The 23,063-nt window shown below is 41.8% G+C and overlaps 1 protein-coding gene and 1 long non-coding RNA gene across 5 annotated transcripts in view; one reads left to right on the top strand and one right to left on the bottom strand.

The window, feature by feature from the left end:
• Positions 1-1,476, bottom strand: part of LOC121826223 (NADPH-dependent 3-keto-steroid reductase HSD3B3-like) — a 39,192-nt gene extending 37,716 nt beyond the window's left edge. For 2 of the 3 annotated variants that reach the window (XM_076574674.1, XM_076574676.1), the window contains exon 1: positions 1,338-1,476. The gene's annotated coding sequence lies outside the window, so the exon portion shown is untranslated. The remainder of the gene's footprint in view (positions 1-1,337) is intronic. The other variant, XM_076574675.1, reaches the window with a different exon arrangement.
• LOC143273926 (uncharacterized) lies at positions 1,425-19,168 on the top strand. 2 transcript variants are annotated; one of them, XR_013052259.1, is made up of 3 exons: positions 1,425-1,537; positions 12,297-12,401; positions 17,677-19,168. It is a non-coding gene; the product is annotated as an uncharacterized LOC143273926 (long non-coding RNA). The 2 variants fall into 2 exon arrangements; XR_013052260.1 differs by lacking the exon at positions 17,677-19,168 and adding an exon at positions 14,089-14,679.
• Positions 19,169-23,063: the final 3,895 nt, after the last annotated feature.

The following is a 23,063-nucleotide window of genomic DNA, read 5'->3' as shown; positions in this document are numbered from 1 at the left end:
TCTCTCTCCTAGGGTGGGAATTCCCCAGGAAGGGTAGCCTGAGGCAAGAAGAAGTAGTTGAGAAACTACATTACAGGGAGTGGGATGAGCTGCCAGAAGGAACAGACCTGGAAGAACATTGATATAGATGCTGGGATTTCAGTTGATGGTAAAGGATGGTTCTCTCCCCCATTATGCCTTTAAAAAAAAACTTTGTTTCTTTATTTTACATCCCAGCCACAGTTTCTGCTTCCTCCTTTCCTCCCAGTCCATCTCTGTAACCTCCCTCTCTTCCCCCTACCCAATCCACTCCTCCTCCATTTCTGTTTAGGAAAGGGCAGCCATCCCATGAATATCAGCAAAGCATCACATGTGGAGTTGCCCTAAGACTCAGCACCTCTCCATATATTAAGGCTGAACAATGAGCTGTAGGGTCCCCAAAACCAGTATAAGAGCCAGCTTCCCTCTTTCTGTCCCTCCCTCCATGTGCTCCTCTCTCCCCTTTTCTCTTATACAGTACAGTGATTAATTGTTCCACCATAGACTCCCGGTGGCTTCTGCTTCTTGATTTTCATCATGATTATGCAACTCACTCACACTAAGCAGTACCTTCAATTCACATTTACATTTATGTTCAAAGCATTCTGCCTCTTCCTTCATCTTCCCTTCTTGTGCCAGCTATTTGATAAAATCTGTGTCTACTGTACCTCGTTTTTCAGTTTATTCACTCAGAGTTGCCTACCTGTTCAGTTACTGTTGACATGGAGGTGAAACATGTCCCCTCAGCACAGAAACCAGGTAAATGGCCCTCACCATATTTATAAGGACAGTGTAATTAGCTATGGATAACACATGGAGGTGGTAAAGGGAGAAGCTTTGTAGAGTGGGTGAATAAGGAGTTGAGAAGATTGCCTTAGCAGAAGACGCATCTGTCACTCCTCTGTTCGTAAATTGATACCTACTGTTTACACATATTGGGAGTCAAGTCTGAGAGCATGAGTCCCCCAGTTTCAGACTCAAGCGTTTATCTCAAAGGCCCTTCAAGGGCCTTTCCTCAGGTAAACTCCCCCCTCTCTCGTCCCCGTGATGAGGAGAAAGGAGAACAGAAAACAGTTAAAGGTATTCAAGACATGGAGCCCTCCAGAACAGATGGAAGAACCATTGGCAACAGAGGTAATTGCTTGTCTCATGGTATAAAGATACCCACTGTGGGAATAGCAAATGGGAAGCTCACCCATGTAACTGGAAACCTTCTCACAAGGCAATAACTGAGTAACAAGTTTTAGTTACTTTGTATTGCTATTGCAAGACATCACTGCCAGAGCAACTTATAAAAGAAAGCATTAAATTGGACTCACGTTTTGTTTCCTGGGGTTGGAGATCAGGACTGCAGCAGGCACAGCAGAGAGCTCCCTTCTTGATCTGGAAGCACGAAGCAGAGTGCACACTAGGAGCAGCAGCTGTTCAAAGTCCACCTCAGAGACACCTCCTCCAGCAAGGCCATATATCCTAATGCTTTCCTCACATTTCCACCAAAGGGGAACAATATTTCAAGCATGTCTATGAGGTCGTTCTCATCCAAAGGCCACCAATGTTGTCAAACTCCAGCAAAACTGTTTCAGCAGAGCCACCCTGCTCATTTCTGTCAGTGTTTTAAGAGCCTTCTTTGAGATTACTTTGCTTTCTCTTCCACTTGGGCTACTCTAGTCATTTCTGATGGGTAGTGTAAGGCCCTGGTTTGATGATGTTTCTTTGTCTATATGCCACTTCTCCCTGTCTGCTATTTTTTATTTGTTAGTTTACTTTTGCTAGCTATATATTCAATAAAAACCAATCATTCAATACTGAAAGGATATGTATAATAGACCATTTTTCTATATGGCACGTAATTAATGTAGTTTTCAAAATCAAAGTGGATGCTGTTTTGAAGGTGTTATTGTAATCAAAAGGAAAAAGTGAAAATGGAAGTTATAAATAAGAGTGTGTCTGGCCATTGCCACTGTGTGGCTGAACTGGAAACCTGACAAGTGAGCTGGGGATGTAATGGGATGAGTGGAACCTCACCCCATGGAGACCTGGCCTCTCATTCTCAGCGGGTAGACAAACAGGGGTAGCAAATGCTTTTTGTATTTAATACTTCAATAAAGGGTTAACATGTAAAGGTTTTCAGCTAGTTTTTATTTGTTTGTTTGTTTTTAGTTTTTTTCTGCTTTCTCCTGATATCAAACAGAGTTCACTGCTCATGTTTATTTTGGAGTTCCTTTGTCTTAGCTGGTACTAACTCAGTGTCACCTCTTGTAATTCTTTGTAAGAGAAAATCAATGTGTGAAAAAAACATTTAATGAAATCTAAGCAACAATGAGGTTTGCTTACCTAATTGCAATAGAGAAAACTCTTACAGTTTAACAATTTTCTGCACCGATAATCTTAATTTCTTATGTTATGTCACACATGCACTTTAGATTCAACTCTTTTCAAAACTATTTTATTGACTCTTTGAAATTTGATACCAAATATTTTGATCATATTTACATGCAACTCCCTCCCCTTAACTTCGCACAGATTCACCCACACTCAACAGGTAAATGGATGGAACTACAAAAAATCATCCTGAATGAGGTAGCACAGACCCAACAGACAAATATGGCATGTATTTTTTATACCTTAGTGGCTAAGCCTTTGTTAAGCAGGCTATGATCTATTTAGCCACAGAGGTTAAGTATAGATAAGGAACTAGGTGTGAGAGAGAAAGAATCCCCTGAGAAGGGGAAATAGAACAGATAGTTATGGATGAATGGGAAGGGATGGGAAAGGGAGGATCAAATGTGGAGGAGAGGAAAGAACAGGCAAGGGAGGGAATACTGGGCGGGATGGCTAAAACTAAGTGCCATTTGAAAGGTCATATGGAAACCTAATACAGTGGAAACTTCTTAAAATACAACTTGTATAAAATAATTCTAAATTGGAACCACCAATAACAGGGGAAACAAAGCCCCAAATAGACATCTGTCACCACCAAATGAAACCACCAGTGTTGGAATGGATTACATCTAATCTAATTTGGTTGTTGGCCAAAGAGACCCCATCACAACAACTAAATTACCCAGGCTGTTGCCAAGGCTGTTGGTTACTCCCCACAAACTGATGGTAAGGTCTTACTGTTGAAGACAACACCCACATAACTCACTGAACATGGAGAAGTTGACCTGGTACCTATGTAGAGCCTTCATCCCTTCTGAGTAGTAGTGTTAATACTGGAAAGTACTCTGTGCCCTGCCAGAGGAAAAAGCTAAACACCAAACTACCTACAAAACCTGCTATAAACAGAAGTTTCTGTCCCCCACACTGTTCCCAAATAACTTCTCAGAGGCTTAATATTAATTACAAATGCTGGGCCTATAGCTCAGGCTTGTTGAAAGCTAACTCTTACTTCTAAATTAACCCATATTTCTTGTCTGTGCTTTGCCACTTGTTAACTCTTCTCAGTATAGCATGTCAATCTTCTTCTCTCTGCATCTGCTCAAGACTCCAGCCCTTCCTCTTGACAACATTTTCTCTATCTCAGGCCACCTCACCCAATCTCTGCCCAGATATAAGCCAATCAGCTTTTTATTAACAATGAAAACATTGCATATTTAGTGTAAAGAGATTGTTCCACAGCATTTCCCTAATTTCATCTAATTAAAAAAGAGTATTTTAACTTTAACATAGTAAAATTATATACAACTAAAACAGTTATCAGGTAAGAATTACAGTTACAATATTAGTCCATTTGTATTTTGTAAAATTAGAGAAAATAATCTATCATGTATCTTATCTATGTGAGTCTAAAGTTATACCTAATTTACCTTTTATCAAAACTAAGGAAGGCTATAAGTTTAACTATTTAGTCTTTAACTCCATCAAAGATCCTAGAAGTATGAAATGTTACCTAACAACAGGGATGTCTGACTTCCTGGACAGTCACCCAAATTTCTTCTGTAACATTGGGGCCTCCAACTTTGCCTTTTGGGCCTGGTATATCCAACAGACATTTCTGAGAAGCAGGGAAGTTTGAAGGAGTCTTCTACCTAATTTTTGCAATTTTGGGCTGTCATTTTCTTTTCTGTATTGCTTTTGTGTTTTGTAACAGTTTGCCTTCAATAATTGAGGCAAGCGTTTGCATGTCTTTTTGTATGCTGTTAAATGCGTTATTCTTCTTGATGGATAAATAAAATGCTGATTGGCCAGTAGCCAGGCAGGAAGTATAATGTAGGCTGGATAAGCAGAGAGGGGAATTCTGGGAGGTGGAAGGCTGAGTCAGGAGATGCTGCCAGCAGCCGCCACTATGAGAAGTAAGCTGTAAAGTACCAGTAAGCCACAAGCCATATGGCAACTTAAAGATTAATAGAAATTGGTTAATTTAAGAAGTATGATCTAGCTAGCAAGAAGCCTGCCATGGCCATACAGTTTATAATTAATATAAGTCTCTGTGTGTTTACTTGGGTCTGAGTGGGACTGGAGAACACTCCAGCTGCAGGGAAGGGCAGTTTATGCCAAGATGAGTAGATTTTGCCATAAAGAAAAACTCCATACAGAGCTTCCTTGATGCCCATCATCTTCTTTGGATGTAAATTGGGGCTGTCTTGAGCAGATGTGTCTCATTGTCATGAAAGCCTTAGGTGATTTAACATATTCAATACTATATTCTGTAGGTCTTTGAAGTATTTAAGACTATCTATCTATCTAAATAAAACTGTGTATGACCTTGAAAACATACCTCACATGACTGTACGTTTGACTACTATAGATTACTAACTACTAACCTGTATTTCTTAATTATACATTATATTTTTAAATGAGCTGTATAAGCACAATACTCTAAACAAGAGCAGAAATATACATACAGTATAACAAAATTAACTTTAAATTTGTATCAATATACCAAAATTCATACCAATGTAAAATATTTAAGACTACTAGTTGCTTTTTAGTTTAAAAATAGATTTAACAATCTATCTTTTTATCCTATCATTTCTATAGAGAGAGATATCTTTGTGTTTAACTCTTTTGTTATTTTTTTTAAACTATGACCAATAAAAACCAGTATCCAACCTCCTTTAAATTATAATGAACATCCATAACACATTTATGCAAATATGAGTCATTCTCTAGACTACCTCATATTGTTTGGTGGTGCTGACATTTGTGAAGGAACTTTGAGAAAATTGGAATAATAATTAAGTCATGGCTGGAGTGTTCTGAGGCTGGACCAACTCAGCCAGCAGCCTTGAAGATGTTCTGGATGCTGGATCATCTGGGCCATCCATTTTTATTGGTGTCTGGTTCCATTCCCTTATTCTGAAAATACATGAATTTTTGAAGGTAACATATATTACACGTATGGTTATGTGGTATGCTGAAGTCATTTAAAGATTTTTTTTGTTTTATGTTTGAGGGGGTAAAATACATGTTACCTATATTCTAGTTCTTTTATTTATTTATTTATTTATTTATTTATTTATTTATTTATTTATTCATTCATTCATTCATTTATTCATTTAATACCTGTAGCCAGGATTTTAGAGAGTCTTCCCCAATCAAACCTCATTTTCTTAAACCAGAAACAATCCATAGTTTCTCATCTCCTGTGGAAAGAAAAGCATAACCTCTTCCCCAAAGTAACATAACTTTTGAGTTAAATTTTGAAGTGAAGACATTTTTAAAATCCATAGGTTGGTTTAATCTAGCAGCTTTCATAATCAAATGTTTCTTAGCAGTTGTAGTTTCTTTATCAACAATCAGAAAATCTAAAGACAACACAATAACATACAGAATCCAGTCTCTTTGTTTATTTTCCATCTTTATATGGCTTATTTTTATATAACTTTAGTCCCTTTTTAAATGCTTTATTTTATTATTGTAGGACTATATATATATATATATATATATATATATATATATATATATATATATTATGACTCTCTATACCTTCTCTTTTCTCTCTCAAGCCTACATATATTTCTAAATACACTGTAACCCATTTAGAAGTTTTTTCCATCTGAATCTGTCTTTACTGCATATCTATAATCTTTTCTGTCTGCATGAGCAAAACCCCAAACTCCACTCTGGGCTGGCAGAGCTTAGCCTGGCAGCTCAAGCCCATGGGCAGTGGCTGAGAGATACCTCCCTGTACCATGGCATGTGTGAGAGATTGATGAAACCTGCCTTGTAGTTTAATTCAGGGTGTACAGGCATCTGCCAGGAGTCACAGTTGGCATCAGAGACATGAGACTAGGAAGCCAAGTTTGGCTCCATTTTTGTGTGTGTAAAAAATTTTTAAGCTTTCTCTCAGGTCTTGTGTGGAAATTGTGGTCCCATGTTGGAGCACCATTTGTTGGTAGACTTGTCTATCCTGCCTTCCAGTTTCCAAGTAACCAACACAGAGGCTCAATATTAATTATAAATGCTCAGTCAATATCTCAGGCTTGTTACTAACTAACTCTTACATGTAAATTAACACATATTTCTTATCTATATTTTTCCATGTGGCTTGGTACCTTTTGTAGCTAGAGTTTTCCTTTGCCTTGCCCACAGTCAGGACAAATCTTTGTCACCTGCCAGTCCCACAGCCGCTCAGACCCAACCAAGTAAACACAAAGACTTATATTGCTTTATAAACTGTATGGCCATGGCAGGCTTCTTGCTAACTGTTCTTATAGCTCAAATTAATTCATTTCTATAAATCTATGCTTTGCCACGTGGCTCGTGGCTTACCGGGCATCTTCACATGCGGCTTGTGCTGGCAGCAGCTGGCTGTGTCTCCTTCTGCCTTTCTGTTCTTTTATTTCTCCTCTCTGTTAGTCCCACCTATACTTCCTGCCTAGCCACGGGCCAATCAGGTTTTATTTATTGACCAATCAGAACAATTTGACATACAGACCATCCCTCAGCACAGCCAAGTGCAGACCATCTCAGACACCTACACTCAGGCCTGTGGTCCTAATCATCCTCAATGCGGACCTGCTGGGTAAAGCCACAAGGAACCCAAGAATGGGCTCCCATGGGACATACAGAACATCGCACAGCAACCTTTTCTCAGTATAGCATGCCCATCTTGCTGCTCTCAGGATCTGCTCTTGACTCTAGATTTTGTCCTTCCTCTTCCCATCAATTACTCTATGTCAGGCTGTCTCACCCAAATTCTTCCTGCCCAACTGTCGGGTAATCAGCTCATTATTAACAATAAGAGAAATAAATATCTACACTGTACAAAAGTTGCTACCCTGCAATCAAAAATGATAACCAGCCTGCAAAGATACCCTGTGGTGATAGTGGTACAAAAGTTATGGGAGCAACCAATAACTCTCTGGTTGTAATTAAGGCCTATTCTGTGAGATAGAACATATATCTGATACCACTCAAGTGGTCAAGAACCTGATGCTAGATAGGCCAGGGACCTAGGGGAAACCAAGTATTATTTTCTTGTTAATGAAATATAGCAATAAAATGACTCCTAATGACATCTCCTATGCTCATAGATCAGCGCCTTACTCAGCCATCATTAGAGAATCTTTCTCCTGCAGCAGATGGGAACAAATACAGACATCAACAGCTGGACATACTGCAGAGAGTGAGAGACCTTGATACATTCGATCCTAAATGATTGTTTTCAACAAGTCCCTCCTTTAGGACTCAGGGAACTCTACAGAATAGGAGACAGAAAGATTGTAAGAGTCAGAGAAGATGGAAGATATTAGGGAAATAATGCCTTCAAGACACAACAGGATTTACACACCTGTGAAGTCATAGAAACTATGCAACAGTCATATTGCCTGCACAGTTTTAAGCCAGATGGAGTTTTGGTGCTTAGTTGGAAGCAGACAGAAATCCTCTTCCCTAAACCAGAGGCTATCTCCACTTGATAGTGGATCACAAAGGAAAAATTGTTTTTCAGAGTCACACTGGTTATACAAAGCACATTGACAGGCAAGCCTCATGCACACCAGAGGTTGGCCAACACAAACTGAAACTCAGTGGTACTTTTGGAGTTTTTTTTTTTAACTTTACAGATCCGTTGCTTACATACTATGATTTCCAATTTTCTTTTTAATCAATTGTCTGTCTGTGCAAATGTGCTATTGAACAGGACAAAGAAGAAATCTTGGTGCTAGGTGAGACTGTTGTGCTGTCTGTGGTATTTAAAGACAGAGGAGACAATATCCAATATTAGAAGGTGGCACCTTTATCCCTTCAAGATTTCCAAACCCATACCTGCTTGGATTGTCACGGTCTCTGTGGGCTTGACAGGGTTTTTGGCTTTTGGTTCCTAGACCAGTTAAGAACCATGTCAAAAACCCCCAACTTGAACTCAGGTGGTCAGCCTCAGTGGCAAGTGCACTTTGCTGTCTGAATCCTGCCACATGTCAAACCTGTCTCTATTTGCTTCCTCTTTTCAGGAAACTTGAGATGGACACTACAGGAAGTGGCAAGAGGAAAAGGGGCTGAGGATAAAGGAGAGAAGCTTGTGGGGATGGAAGGAAGCTATAGATGAGGAGGAAGAAGGAGAAACAATTAAATGTGAAGGGAAGGGCAGTACTCCACAGCTCAGGCTCAGTGGGAGACAACTTTTGGAAGGAATCCAAATATTTTTGTCTTTATTTGGTTACGAATTTATAATTTGTTTCACTGTATAAAAGGAAAAGTTGAAACTCAAGACTGGGAATAACCACACACATCCAGGTGTGTTCTAGAACTTTCTGTGATACAGACGCTGGAAGTTGTTCCTAAAATTCTTTCCCTTGAAGAGACATGAACAGTGTCTTACCAGTTCTCTAAGGCTCCAACGACAAATCAAGACAAGGTACTACTAAAGTTCCTCCTGCCATAGCAGTGAGGTTATTAGCCTTAATTTCAGTGCAGAGGTGAGGCAGTTACTTACAGGAGTGTGGAGGCTCCCTGCAGAAGGCTACACTAGAAAGTCTTTACATAGTAGGGATGATGACTTTTCTCACAGCTGAATAGACAGAGCCCTCCTCTCTCTAGTCCTATATACGCTAGCCCCTCCTTGAGGCCATATGCAGTTAGAGCAGAATTGTGTATAACAGGTGGTATGGAGTGTCTAGACACCCAGGTGAGGGTCCCATGATCCTTCTGCCCCCTCTTCTAAAAGGCTAAATCAACAGCTGACTAGTCCAGCTGGGATGATCCACAATTAGGCACAGTTGAGCTTCCTAAGATGGCAGTTGTTTGTCTCAGAGGAAAGTCCTGTACAGATCAAGTGTAGGCTGACAATAGGTCTGCTTCCCTATCTTCTGACTAGGATCATTTTTTAAAGCAAATGTGGCATCCCAGGTGCCCCTCCAGGTTTCTCCTGATTCTGTAGAGTATCATGTTCAGGGCTGGGCAGGAGGGAATCCAGGAGCCCTAGGGATCTGTCAGGAAGCCCAGCCCATATTCCAGGTCTCTGCTGCTCCTTTGACAAACTGGTATGGCCTCCAGGATTCTGTGGGAAGATGAAGGCTTCAAACCAATTTCCCAGGTTAACTGTGTTGGCTGCTTTCCAAGGAAAGGAATCCTAAGCCGAGAACAGGAACTGCTGCAGCAGGGGCAGAGGAAGGCTCCAGTGCTCGCTCAGGGTGCAATGTAAATCATCATAGCTTTCCTGATGGGTGTTATCTGAGATGGAGTGGATCTGTCCTTGGTTGCTTATGGCATCTGTGGTCTCTTTGGACCCTGGCAGCCAAAATGTGGGCTCTGGTTGCATTGCCCACATAAATGTGTGGATTGTGGAAAATTTTCCAGTAATATCCACAATACTGTTATTTTTGAGGGCTGTACCCATTACCCCAGAAAGGAATGAGCTTCCCTCCCTCTAAATGTCCCTGGGCCTTAAGGCACAAGTGTGAAAAGTGTCACCATTTGTCAGGATGCACCCACTTTGGCCAGCACTGCCTTCTCACCCATCTTTGTGCTGTGTGGATATGGATCAGACCATGTAGTTTCATGTTGTTCTTCCTATGGCCACTAAGGATGATCTCCTTATAGGTGTTGGGGCTTGGAACATGAACTGAGCTGGTGTAAAGGAAGACTGCCACACTAGCCTGGACAAAAGCTTTTAACAGGTTCTGGTACCTAATCACAGACAACACACAGTTAGTTTAAGGAAATAAACCAAAGAATCCAAATGATTGCTGTTCATTTCCACCCTGATCTCAGCTCCTTGGTGCATTCTTTCCTGTTTCTGGATCAGCAAGGCCATGGTGTGGGAACATAAACAATAAAAATGACAGGGGTGACATTTACTATTTGGGAGCCAAGGGTTCTAGACTTTTAGCCTTTACAGAGATCTCTGTGTCTCTCTGTCTCTGTCTCTCTCTCTCTCTCTGTATGTGTGCGTGTGTGTGTGTGTGTGTGTGTGTGTGTGTGTGTGTGTGTGTGTAATCCTGACCAAAAACTTAGAGGAAAAGAACAAAGTGCTTCTCTTCCATGGTTTGTTACCACAATTTGTTATTTCATTAATGGGAAGCAATATTTAAATTAAGAAAAACATGCAGGCACATTCAAGGACAGCTGAGAATCCAGATGCTACAGTGCCACACTCAGTTCTACAGCGGCAACTGAACACTGAATGACATGGACATTATATCTCTGGAATTGTTCTCACCAAGAGAGAGCTATAGAAATTGTCACAAGGACCATCGCTAGTGACCCAGCAAAGCTTGCTGAGCTGTGCTGAGATTTAACATTTTCTGTGAGTGAGGTATCCATTTCTTCTACCTTGTCTGCAACACCAGAAATTCTCTCTTCCCTGTTGTGTACTCTGTGGTTTGAGTTTGACTTCCTCGTCTCTTCATTTCCAGTTTTATGTCAGGTTGGGTTTGCTTTAGCTGTTCCATGTCGACTTTCATGTCTTGAACACTTTTCATCACGTCCCTCACTGTTCCTTTGTGTTTTCATAGATGTCATTAAGGGTTTTTCCATATCCTCTGTAAGATCCTTGCACATATTCAGAACTGCTGCTTTGAAGTCCTTGTGTTTCCATGCTGGTGTCTTGGTCTCTGGGTTTGTGGTGACTGAGGTGATTTTAGGTGTTGATGTCTGGTCTTTGTTGTGTGGCTGCTCTATTGTTTGGTTTCTGCTGCCCTCTCTTGATCTTAGGAGAGTGTGGTGGTTGTGGTTCCCGGGTAGACAGTGCTTCTGCAGATTGGTGGGTAGCAAAGAGTAATAGAGGTGGGCTAGGTAAAATGCCTTAGAGTTGTTCCAGGAAAGAGCCAAGGGGATCCTGTCTACATCAAGAAATGGGGTCCCCATGAAATTGTAGGTGTGGTAGAAAGTGGGTTTTATGCAAGCTGAATGACCTAAGGCAAAGAATAATCTGGAGAGACTGTCTTGAATGGGCTATGAGGACCCTGGGTCTGAAGAAAGAGTTGGAGTCTCCAGTAAACGGAGCTGAGGTGGGAAAAGGAGACATGTATGTAGGTTGTTATGTATCTGAGGGTGAGAGTGGAGAGATCATAATGAAGGACAGGAAGGATGGTGTGACTCCCCTATCTGAATCCCTGCCAGATGTAGCCACTGGGGTTCCAGATACAAAGTGCTTCCTGGTATTGTGAACTTACAAGAAGGAATCAGGATAAGCTGGAAGTGAGGGAATGAGGAGGAGAGGGTCCACAGGAAGAGGAAAGCTGGTTCTAGTGCCAGGTTTAGCATGGTCCCCAGGTAATGACGTAGGACTGATGGACAGGCTCCTGCAAGCTGGTTGCTACAGGGCTGGTGGTGAGGGTGAGAGAGTGTAATGGGGGACAGAAGGACCGTGGAAATCACCTACTGGAGTCCAGTGTGGGCCCCGGGTAGAGAGCCTCTATATATAGGCTTCAGACACAGATGAATGGTGGAAGGAAGAATCCTGGATCTGCTGCAAGATTCAAGGATTCCCCATGGAATGGAGGGAGTAAGGTGAGAGGAGAGGGTCCTGCAAGCTTGTTACCTCCTTTGAAAATGGTGTCTTTTATTCTTTTTGTAAATCTCTAAGCTAAAACAACAGCAATAGTTCATGTATTTTCACTTTTATCTCCTTTGAGAATAAGTGTTCGCTCTATCCATCTATCTCCATCTTTCTCTCTTTCTCTCTCTCTCTCTCTCTGTCTCTCTCAACAGGGTTTTTCTGTATAGCCTTGGATGTCCTGGAATTCACTTTGTAGATCATCCTAGCCTTGAACTCAGGGAAGTGCCTGAGAATTAATTGCTTGTACTGAGAATTAACTCTTAAATGTTAACATGTCAGCTAGAGTGAGCTGAAATAAGAACCTTCCCTAATAGTTTTTTTTTTCTTTCAGAGGCAGCAGAAGAAAGAGCTATGGAGTGGGGACTATCAGCCAGAGACACAGTCTCTGCACTGTGTTTCCAACTTCAGCTTAAGGGCTGGTAAGATGGCTAAGCAGGTAAAGGCTCCTGCCCCCAAAGACTGATAATCTGAGTTCAGTTCCTGAACTAACTCCACATCTTGTCCTCTGACCTCTGCACACACCTGCTGAGGTTCACAGGCAGGCACACACAAGTGCACATAGAAAGTCAATAAGGCAGTGCATAACAATGATAATGTTCACATGCTTATACATAGGTGTTTGTAAAAGTGTTTTTTAGATTAGAAACAAGAAGAGCAACTTGTACTATACATAAAGAAAACCTAAACTGAATTAAAAATGGAGCCATAGCAGGGACACAAGTCATTTACTTTTCAGAATTCCAGGGGTAGATGAAGTTTTGCTGAGTGCCTTGTTTTACTTTATTTGATTAGAGGAATGTTTCAGTGACTGAAGCAAGAGTTAATGCTGGGGTAGTGTTGTGGGTCATTGAGGTGTGATGCTTAGTGAAGTTTCCTTCCCAGAAGGTCACTGAGGGCCAGGCATCTTCTTTTCCATGTTTCAGAAGGGCCCGACTCTAAAGTGGATGTGGCATAGCTCAAGATATGGGGTGACCAAGCCATTATGTCCATCTCCCAGAGGAGCTGTTGGAGGTCCTTCCACTCCAGAAATGGGATGTTATGTTCTGCTATGATTCTCTGTGAGGCAGATGTATGTCTTGGTGTCAGATGCCTGGCACTTCTGTTAAGGGCCTTGTCCCTCATTACCAGAGTGGGCTGGAGGGCTCATTTTTCTCCTATCTAACAGAACTGTTGTAGCTACAGTGTTTTTTCCTTCTGGATAAGGGTTCACAGATCCAGACAGGAAGGAATAGGCCAAGAGCATTCTTATAGATTTAGAATGCCCAGGTAGGCTCAGAACAGACATGCTGTTTAAAAATTGAGTGTAGGCTGTCACTTCCCAGAGGCTTGAGGGGCAGAGCAGAGTAGTAGTAGTAGTCGTAGTAGTGTAAGTAGTTGTTGTTGTTGTTTTTCCTCTTTGACTGTTTTTAGGGGCCCACCACTCAGCTCCCACATAAATTCTGTCAGAGGCCTTACTTTGCTTGCTTCCTTCCTTCCTTCCTTCCTTCCTCCCTTCCTTCCTTTCTTTTTCTTTCTTCCTCTCTCTCTCTCTCTCTCTCTCTCTCTCTCTCTCTCTCTCTCTCTCTCTCTCTCTCTCTCTCTCTCTCTCTCATAAATATCCAAACTTAGCTTGCCTTGTTTCTAGCCAGCTTCTCTTAACTTAAATTGTCCCATCTATCTTTTTTCCTCTCGGCTTTTACCATTCTGTGTTTTGTGTGCCTTTCATTACTTCTTACTCTGACTTCTTACTCTGTGGTTGGCTGTATAGATGAGTGCCTGGCCTCTAATATCCTCCTTTCCTTTTTCTTTTCTCATTTCTCAATCTCTCTTTCCAGATATTGTCTATATTTTCTCTCTGCCTGCCATCCCAGCCTATCCTCTCTCCTGCCTTGCTATTGACTGTTCAGCTCTTTACTAGACAAATCAGATGTTTAGACAGGCAAAGTAACACAGCTTTATGGATTTAAACAAACGCACCATAAAAAAAATGCAACACATCTTTCCATCATTAAATCAAATGTTCCACAGCATAAACAAATATAACACATCTTAAAATAATATTCCACAACAGAGCAGGCTTTGACTAAAGCTCATACTTGAACACCCACAAAGTCCCTGATTCTGTTTGTCATATCATTTCTCAGGGAATTACTAACAGATTTGTAGAACACAAACTTTAGAATCCTAACTCAGATTCCTTGCACACTCAAGGGAGAAAGTGCCAGTGCTGTGTTCAGCCCTGTTGTGGAATCCTAAACACACAGTAGGAGAGAGCTTCTGCATGGAGTCTTGAGTCTGGTGCCTGTGCTGCTTTAGGTGTGGGGAGAAGAGATTCCCACGTGACAGCAATCCTAAATGCATATGTATCTTACCCAACACTCTTTACAAAATGGGTTCAGATGCACAGGGGCAACTTTCCTATTCAAAGGGTGCTTAGAAGCAAGCACTCTTCATAATCTTAGAAACTGAAAAAGGTAAGTGAGAAGAATGAAGCATTCCTAACAACAGTTCACCAGGAACTTTCCAATCACAAACCCAGTAGTACAGCTTCCTTACAAACAAGGTCAGGCTGGAAACCATAGCCCATTCTCTTGACCAATATCCCTTGACATATAGTTGGTACCACAATGCTTGGAAAGAGGGAAATCTCCTCCCACCCTCATAAGCTGCTGGGAATCCTGATATATCAACCCAAATCTTCTCCCTACTGCCTACACTTGTAAAAAAAAAAAAAAAGACTGGTCCCTGGAGTCTGTATCTGAGGTCCACAGCTCTGTGCTTTAGAAAGAGAAAACTGTCATGCATGGCCATATGGAAAAGCATTGTGTGTGGAGGAAGCTTCAAGTTTCAGAAGTTGATGAACCATCGAAGTGAGTGATAGAGGGAACAGATAAGGATGTATGGATGACCATCCAGGCAGTAAGACCTGAATGGGGGAGGAGGCAATGAATGCTGATAACTGCAGCAAAGCTAGGCTGCCAGAGGGAAGAGAAAGCATGCAGGGGTTTGGAGTTCCAGTAGAAGGGACGGAATGCTTGGATTCTGGCTTCACTTCTGTCGCTGTGACAAATTTCCTGGCCGGAAGCCTAATACGGGGGAAAGAGTTTGGTGTACTGTCACAGGTTAGGGTCTGTCATTCAGGGGAAGTCAAGGCAGGGACTTGTCACATCACATACACATTCAAGAGCAGAAAGGTGCAAATGCATCTATGCTGCCTGATTGCTGCTAACAGCCATGCATGTGTGCCTACCTGGTCTACATAATTCCTTGTCAAGACAGCCTTCCCAGGTGATTCTAGGTCCTGTCTAGATGATGATTAAAACTAACCACCAGAGGGCACTGTGTGCATCAGATTGTGTCTTGTGCAACTGTACCCATGGGTCTGCATTGACGACACTTAATCCTCCCTGGTGTCTCTTCCCAAGTTTTCCTCACTAGACCTGAATTCCACTTTGCTACAGTCACATGCATAAGGCCTCCACTTTGCTACAATCACATGCATCAGGGCTCCACTTTGTTGCTTGACTCTTGTATCATCTCCTCATCTTTTCTAATTCATCGGCTGCAGGATGCTTTCCAGGAAATCTCAAGCTAAATACTTACTACTTTCCACAGCATATTGAGTGGGTACCGGGGCCTGCCCCCTGACTGTCTTTATTTATTGCTACAGCTGACGGTATATACTTCCCTCATCCAGGAGGAATACCGACCTCCCTTAGCACCTGACCTTCTCATGACACTGAGAACCTTCCTGTCTATAGTCCCTACCAAATGTCATATTTTTCTCTATCTACTAGACTGTAAGTCTGGATCAGGGATGGAACACTGGGGTCAGGGCCCTGGGTTCACCATCAAATATATTTGTGTGTACAGGTGGGTCTATGCAGGGAGGACAGGCCAAGAGATGGTGCAAAGGAGGAGTGTGCAGGTGGAGGAGGAGGAGGAGGGCCAGTGAGTAAGGAGGCTGGACACCACTTAGCAGGGTTTGCTGAGAGACAGTGGGTGTCCTGGGTGCCAGACAGAGATGGACACTAGGCAAGGGTGGCCTTTGGGGACCCAGCAGAGTATTCAGTAGATGGTCTGTTTAAGAGGCCACCTGCAGGAGAATATCCAGAGGCAATGCTTGTTCCTTGATCTCCAAATACTGGAGTGTGAGCTTTGGGCTTCAGAGTGAGAACACACAGCTCACGGAAGAGGGGAGTGACCCCTGCTCCTCAGCTGAGTGTGGATCCTGTTTCTTAACCAGATGGTGGGAGGCTCCAGTGACTCAACTGCTTCCCCTTGGTGTAAGTCATCAATACACACTTCATCGAAATCTGACCCTTCAGAAAGCTCGATATGAGCTTTAATTTTAAAGAGATACAATCTGACAGAAAAGAAGCAATTGGGTATTGCTAAAAATCTGTTGAGTTTACTATGTTCTGTGTGTCTTGGTGATGTCTGAGCTGTTACTTTTGCAACTATCTGCCTGGGCTCAGAATTTGCCTCTGGGATTTATAGCCACTGTTTCTAGTGTAATAACAGAGATTCATATGTCATTTTGTTATAAATAACATTAAAGTTGTTTTATGCTATTCTGCTTTATTTTGAAAATAGCTAAATTGGAGCTGTTCTGGGAAACAACACATGGTTCTTCATCATCTTAACTAAACTAAGTGCAATCAGGCAGTTGGCAGCCATCTTTGCTAGGGTTAGAGAAGAGGGAGGTCATGTGACTTCATTGCCATCTTAATAAAAGGTGACCACATGGAGTGGGCCTACCAAGGAGGCAACAACAGGTGTCCAAGATATTTTGGATTAAGATGTATTTTTGTATAATTCCTGTCCTGTTCTGAAAACAAGGTTTATGAAAGATAGATGTAAAACATTCCTAGTTTAATGAGGTATTAAAACAAATGGGTTAGACATACATTCCTAAATCTGTCTCTGTTGGCCTGAATAGACCTTACCTAAGGGAAGACCCTTTGCCAGGCTGCTTATGTTGTTATCTTAGTGGTATACCTCGGCAGAACCTACTGAACTGTACCTACTCACTCTTGTTTTGTTTTGAAGACTCTCTGAATGTGCAGATTTTAAAGAAAGAGAAAGTAATGGGGCTTCTCAGACCATGCAGGGACTAGTTGGAAGTCCAAACTGAACAAGACCTTTGCAAATGTTGCTTGTGAAAACTTTGAAGACTATTACTTTTAACAAAACAATATTTGCCCAGTATTTTTAGACGCTAATCATTCCTACAATAGAGTCAATTTAATCTGAACATAGATTCCAATTAAGTATAGCCTGAGACCTACTGTTTCTAAAACTATTTGTTGTTAAAATGTGTCTTAAAGTGTATAGACACTGAGTTGTGGTGGTTTGAATGAGAATGGATTCCATAGGTTCATGTATTTGAATACTTGGTCCTCATTGTTGGAAAGGTTAGGGGACATTGCATTTTTGGAGGAAGTGTGTCCCTGGGCATGGCCTTGGAGGCTTCAGAAGACTTGAATCATTCCCTGATAGATCTCTGCCTTGGCTTGTGGGTCAAGACATGAGATCTCAGCTATTACTACAGTGCCATGCTGCCTGCTGGCTGCCCTGCTCCCTGTCTTAATAGTCATCACCTCTAACTCTCTGGAAACCATAAGTCCCCAACAATCTATTTCTTCTATAAGTTGTTTTGGTCACAGTGTCTTATCCCAGTAATAGGAAAGTAACTAAGACAGGCCTCAATCACCTTCTTTTTTCCATAGGTTCATATCAGACCAGCTCCAGGTATTGGTTCATCTTGGGAAGGAAGGACAATCAAAATCAAACTATAGGGTGTCTGATATGAGATTTTATACAGACCCTATCTGACAAAGCCAGGGGATGGGTGGATAGGATCCAAGCAAAGGGATTGAATGAACTCTGGAGAGTATGGAGGAAGAGATCTGTTCAAGATGGCCTCACACTGGGAGCAAGGGTCCTTCACAAGCTACATCCACAGAAGGATGTGAGAATGGAGCAGCTGGGAAATGATATCAACCCAGTGCTTGCACTTGGCCTGGGGTGGGGAACAGATAGCAGAAAAACATAAAGCACCTCTCCAGCATCTATAGACACTTCCCTTGAGGATGAAGGACAGAGAGGAGGAATGATGGGAAAGACATTGGAGGAATCCCCATGACACATATGAAGTCCACCTGACCCTCAGTCTGCTTCTATCCTGTGTATATGCTCTCTAGTTCCCCTCTCCGTCTCGGTCCCTCCCGACCTCCTTCATCAATTTACCTTTATATTATAATCACCTCCTGCTATAAACTTCACTCTCTCCTAGTCTTAAATAAAAAGAAACTACAGTTGGGCAGTGGTGGCACATATGGATAAATAAAATGTGGCACATATACACATTGGAATACTACTCAGCAGAGAAAAACAATGACATCACGAGGTTTGCAGGCAAATGGATGGATCTAGAAAAAAATCATCCTGAGTGAGGTAACCCAGACTCAGAAAGACAAATATGGTTTGTACTCATTCATAGGAGGATACTAGATGTGGAACAAGGATGACTGGACTGCTACTCACATCACCAGGAAGGGTACCTGGAAAACAGGACCCCAAGAAAGACACGGGGATTACCCAATGACAGAGAAATGGATGAGATCTACATGAACAGCCTGGACATGAGTGGGAGTAATGAAGGGCGAGGGTCAAGGGAAAGAGAGACTGTGGGAGCGGGAGATCCCAGCTGGATCAAGAACAGAGAGGGAGAACAAGGAATAGGAGACAATGGTAAATGAAGAGCATATGAGAAAAGGAAGAAACAAAATGCTAGAGAGGCCCCGAGAAATCCACAAAGATACCCCCACAATAGACTGCTGGCAATGGTCGAGAGACAGCCGGAACTGGCCTACTCTGGTGATTGGATGGCCAAACACCCTAATAGTCATGCTAGAAACCCCATCCAAAGACTGAGGGATCTGGATGCAGAGATCCACAGCTAGGCCCCAGGTGGAGCTCCGGGAGTCTAATTAGCGAGAAAGAGGAGGGTTTGTATGAGCGAGAATTGATGAAAACAAGGTTGGATAAAGCACAGGGACAAATAGCCAAACGAATGGAAACACATGAACTATGAATCAATGGCTGAGGGCCCCCCAACTGGATCAGGCCCTCTGAATGGGTGAGACAGTTGATTGGCTTGATCTGTTTGGGAGGCATCCAGGCAGTGGTACCAGGTTCAGGTCAGTGAATGAGTTGGCTGTGTGAAACCTGGAGCTTATGCAGGAACACTTGGCTCAGTCTGGGAGGAGGGGACTGGACGTGCCTGAACTGAGTCTACCAGGTTGATCGCAGTCCTCGGGGGAGGCTTTGCCTTGGAGGAGGTGGGAATGGGGGTGGGCTGAGGGTAAGGGGAGGGCGTGGGAGGGGGGAGAATAGGGGAACCCGTGGCTGATATGTAGAACTGAATGGTATTGTAAAATTATATATATATATATATATATAGAAATAAAAAATAAAATAAAATAAAAGGAAAAAAACTACAAAGCTGAAAGAGAAGGTTCAAAGGGGGCAGGTTCCCACTGTTCAGGTCTCTAGTTTAATAATCTTTTGCTAGTGTTGCACAATATTGCCATGTGGAGACAGTTTAAGACAAAAAGCTTCCAGCAAGGAGAAAACTGATCTGCAATGTCTAAATAGGAGAGCAGCCTGAAGGCCCAGGGCCTGCCCATGGCCATGTTCTCTAGTTCTGGGTCATCCAGAATCCACTTTTTCCAACTATGCAGTGCCTTTGATGCTGTCTCAACTGTGATTGTTCCTGCTGAGGCTCTTCACAGATCCACCTGTTTCTTACTTGGTGACAAGAAAGCCCTCCACATACCCAGTCCGTGTTCACCATCCTCCAGGTCACTTACTGGATAATTCCTCCTTGGAGTGAAGGACCTGAACAAGGCCCTGATCTCCTTCAGCTCTTTCTCCTGAGCCAACATGCGGATGATCCTCTGGCCCAGAAACCCTCCTGCTCCTGTCACCAGGCAGCTCCACCCCGGCGTGGTCAACACAGGAAGCAGACCTCAGTGGCCTCAGGTATGATATTAAGTCACCCTGGGGAGGGATAGAAAGAGAAGTGCAGTGGGTACAGAGTCATGGGGTTCCTACTATGATGACATAGTAGAAAAAGATGTCCTCAAGGTGGTTCTTGAACATTTCTCTCATAACATCACTTCCATGATTCCAAAATGCCTGGGTCTTCTTCAACAAACAAGCAAAAGTTCAGTTCTGCAGCAGACACCTGATGTGCAACCTCTAAGTCAGGTCAGCTCTGACATTGAGACACTGTCAGACCTCACATGTCAGGCTGTGCCCCAAGTTTGTCCCTCTCACATGAGATGCCACTTCCAAACCTCAGACTGTCTTACCTGTGCTTCTGAGAAAGCGTGCACACACTGAAGTCCTTCAACCCCTCACTGCATATGGTTAGTTCCTGCAGCTCCTCTTGGACTTCAGGGACTAAAGCTTACATCCATTAGCTTCCTATGAAGGATACTACAAAGGATATGAAGGAAGCAGAGCACAGGCTGAGGAATGAGAAAGGGGAATAAGGCTTCTACATTCTTGTTTGATATACTAACCTCCAAGAATGTCTATCTATTCAGCTACCCAGGATCTTAGAAAGCTGGACCTTCTTCCATCAGTTGATAATCAAGATAATGCCCCCCAGGTCAATTTGATGTAGGCAATTATTCAGTTGAGGTTTCCTCTTTTCAGATGACTAGGTTATGTTGTGTACAACCAAGGCTAATCTAACACGGCCAAAAGAGTATGTGCTCAATGTGTTAGCTCTAATACTCCTTGTTATTATTTTTATAAACTTCTCTGTTCCACAACTTCTTTTAGCCTCTCATAGTGAACTGCAGAGTAGGCATATGCTCATCTGAATGATATGTCATTATTTATTGGAACAAGCAGCCTCTGATCATTTGTTTGCTGGTTAGTTTGTTTAGCTAGATAGCTGTAGGTAAGCAAACCACCTCATGGTAGAAACTCTCTAAGGCTTATCCAATCTACAGCCCATAGGCCCATGTAGCCAATGATATCTATAAATGCAGCCCAACATAAAGCTATTTACTTGGAATATTATGAAAAGTTCATTCCATTTTTTTACTCCATTATGGGTTGACCGTGAACTTTGCAGGTGTCCATGTCTGGTTGCAGTTTCCAAATTTTGGACATATCTGCATGGAAGTGGCTCACAGCCTTTCTGGTGGTTAAGGTCCATACAAAGCCCCGTGTAGGTCCTATATGGAGCTATATTTGCAGAGCCTTTCTCTATGAACACATAGCATTTACTCTAGACACAGAGAGCACATATGTTGCACTTGTTTACACACTTTGAATGCCTACTTCATATTATCTGAAAGTTGTGTAGGCATGCATTGGTACACACTTAGGTTCTAGAACTAGATAGGTGGATATTCTCCAATTAGAGACATGGTCCTTTTTATAATACAGTTAAGAACAAGAAAGGTAACAATTATACAAGAAGCCCATTGAAGGATGACTGTGAACTTTTATCTTCATCCCCCTCACCCTCACCTTCCCTAATAAAGCTTCCCTTGAGACTCTACTAGTACCTTGGTTTGACAGTATCGCATATGTTCCAAGCTGACACATACTCTTTCCCTCTAATATGTAGGTACAGGAGACACAGCTTGCTTGTATGCAGTCTGCTTGAATATTTCAATTTCTATAATTCTTTTTTAACATCTTTGTTTCCTTTTGTTGAAAATAGATTTTTTTTCTCATATAATATATCCTGATTATGGTTTCCCATCCTTTGATACCTCCTGGCTTCTCTGACCTCCTTTCCCATCTGAATCCACCCCCTTTATGTCTCTTATTAGAAATCAACCAGGCCTCTATAAGATAATAATGATATAAAATAAAATATAATAAGATAAAACACAAACTGACACATCAAAATTGAATAAACAAACAAGAAATGAAAGGAGCCCAAGAGAAGGCACAAGAAACAGAAACTCATTAGTTTGCACACTCAGCAATCCCATAAAAACTCACCTAGAAGCTATAATATATTTTGCAAGGGACTTGGTTTTATCATATAAATCTTTTGCTTGTTTGTTTAGAGTTATCCCGAGATATTATAAATTATCTGATGTTATTGAAAGGTTGTTGTTTCCCTAATTTCTTTCTCAGTCTATTTGTCATTTGTATGTAGGAGGGCTCTTGATTTATGTGAATTAATTACGTATCCTGCTACTTTGCTGAAGGTGTTTGTCAGCTGTAGGAGTTATCTGGTGGAATTTTTATAATCACATACAACTATCCTATTATCTGCAAATAAGATATTTTGACTTCTTCCTTTTCAAGATGTATTTCCTTCATCTTCATCAGTTGTGTTATTGCTGTAGCCAAGACTTCAAGTACTGTATTGAATAGGTATGGAGAGAGTGTACAACCTTGTCTTATTCCTGATTAGTGGAATAGCTTTGAGTTTCTCTTTATTTAATTTGATGTTGACTATTTGTTTGCTGTATATTGCCCTTATTCTGTTGACTTATGTATGTTCCCTGTATTCCTGATCTCTCTAGGACTTTGATCATGAAGGGCTGTTGGGTTCTGTCAAAGGTGTTTTCTACATCTAATGGGATGATTCTGTGGTGTTTGGCTTTCAGTTTGTTTATATGGTGGGTTATATTTATCAACTTACATATGTTGAAGCATCCCTGCATCTCTTGGATGAAGCCTACTTGATCATAGTGGATGATTTATTTGATGTGCTCTTGGATTCAGTTTGAAAGTATTTTATTCATAAGGGAAACTGTTCTGTAGCTATTTCTTTGTGGGTATTTATGTGTTATGGGTATCAAAGTAGCTGTGGCCTTGTAAAACAAATTGGGTACTGTTCCTTCTGTTTCTATTTTGTAGAATAATTTGAGAAGTATTGGTATTAACATTTCTTTGAGAATCTGGCAGAATTCTTTGTTAAAACCATCTTGTCCTGGGCTCTTTTGTTGTTAGGAGACTTTTAATGACTGCTTCTGTTTCACTAGGGGTTATGGGTCTGTTTAAATTGCTTATCTGACCTTGATTTAACTTTGATAAGTGGTATATATTGACAAAATTATCTATATTT

Source organism: Peromyscus maniculatus, chromosome 6, assembly GCF_049852395.1.
Source record: "Peromyscus maniculatus bairdii isolate BWxNUB_F1_BW_parent chromosome 6, HU_Pman_BW_mat_3.1, whole genome shotgun sequence".
NCBI classification, from domain to species: domain Eukaryota; kingdom Metazoa; phylum Chordata; class Mammalia; order Rodentia; family Cricetidae; genus Peromyscus; species Peromyscus maniculatus.
Note: the sequence above shows the minus strand (reverse complement) of the source record. Positions and strands in the feature narration are given on the sequence as shown.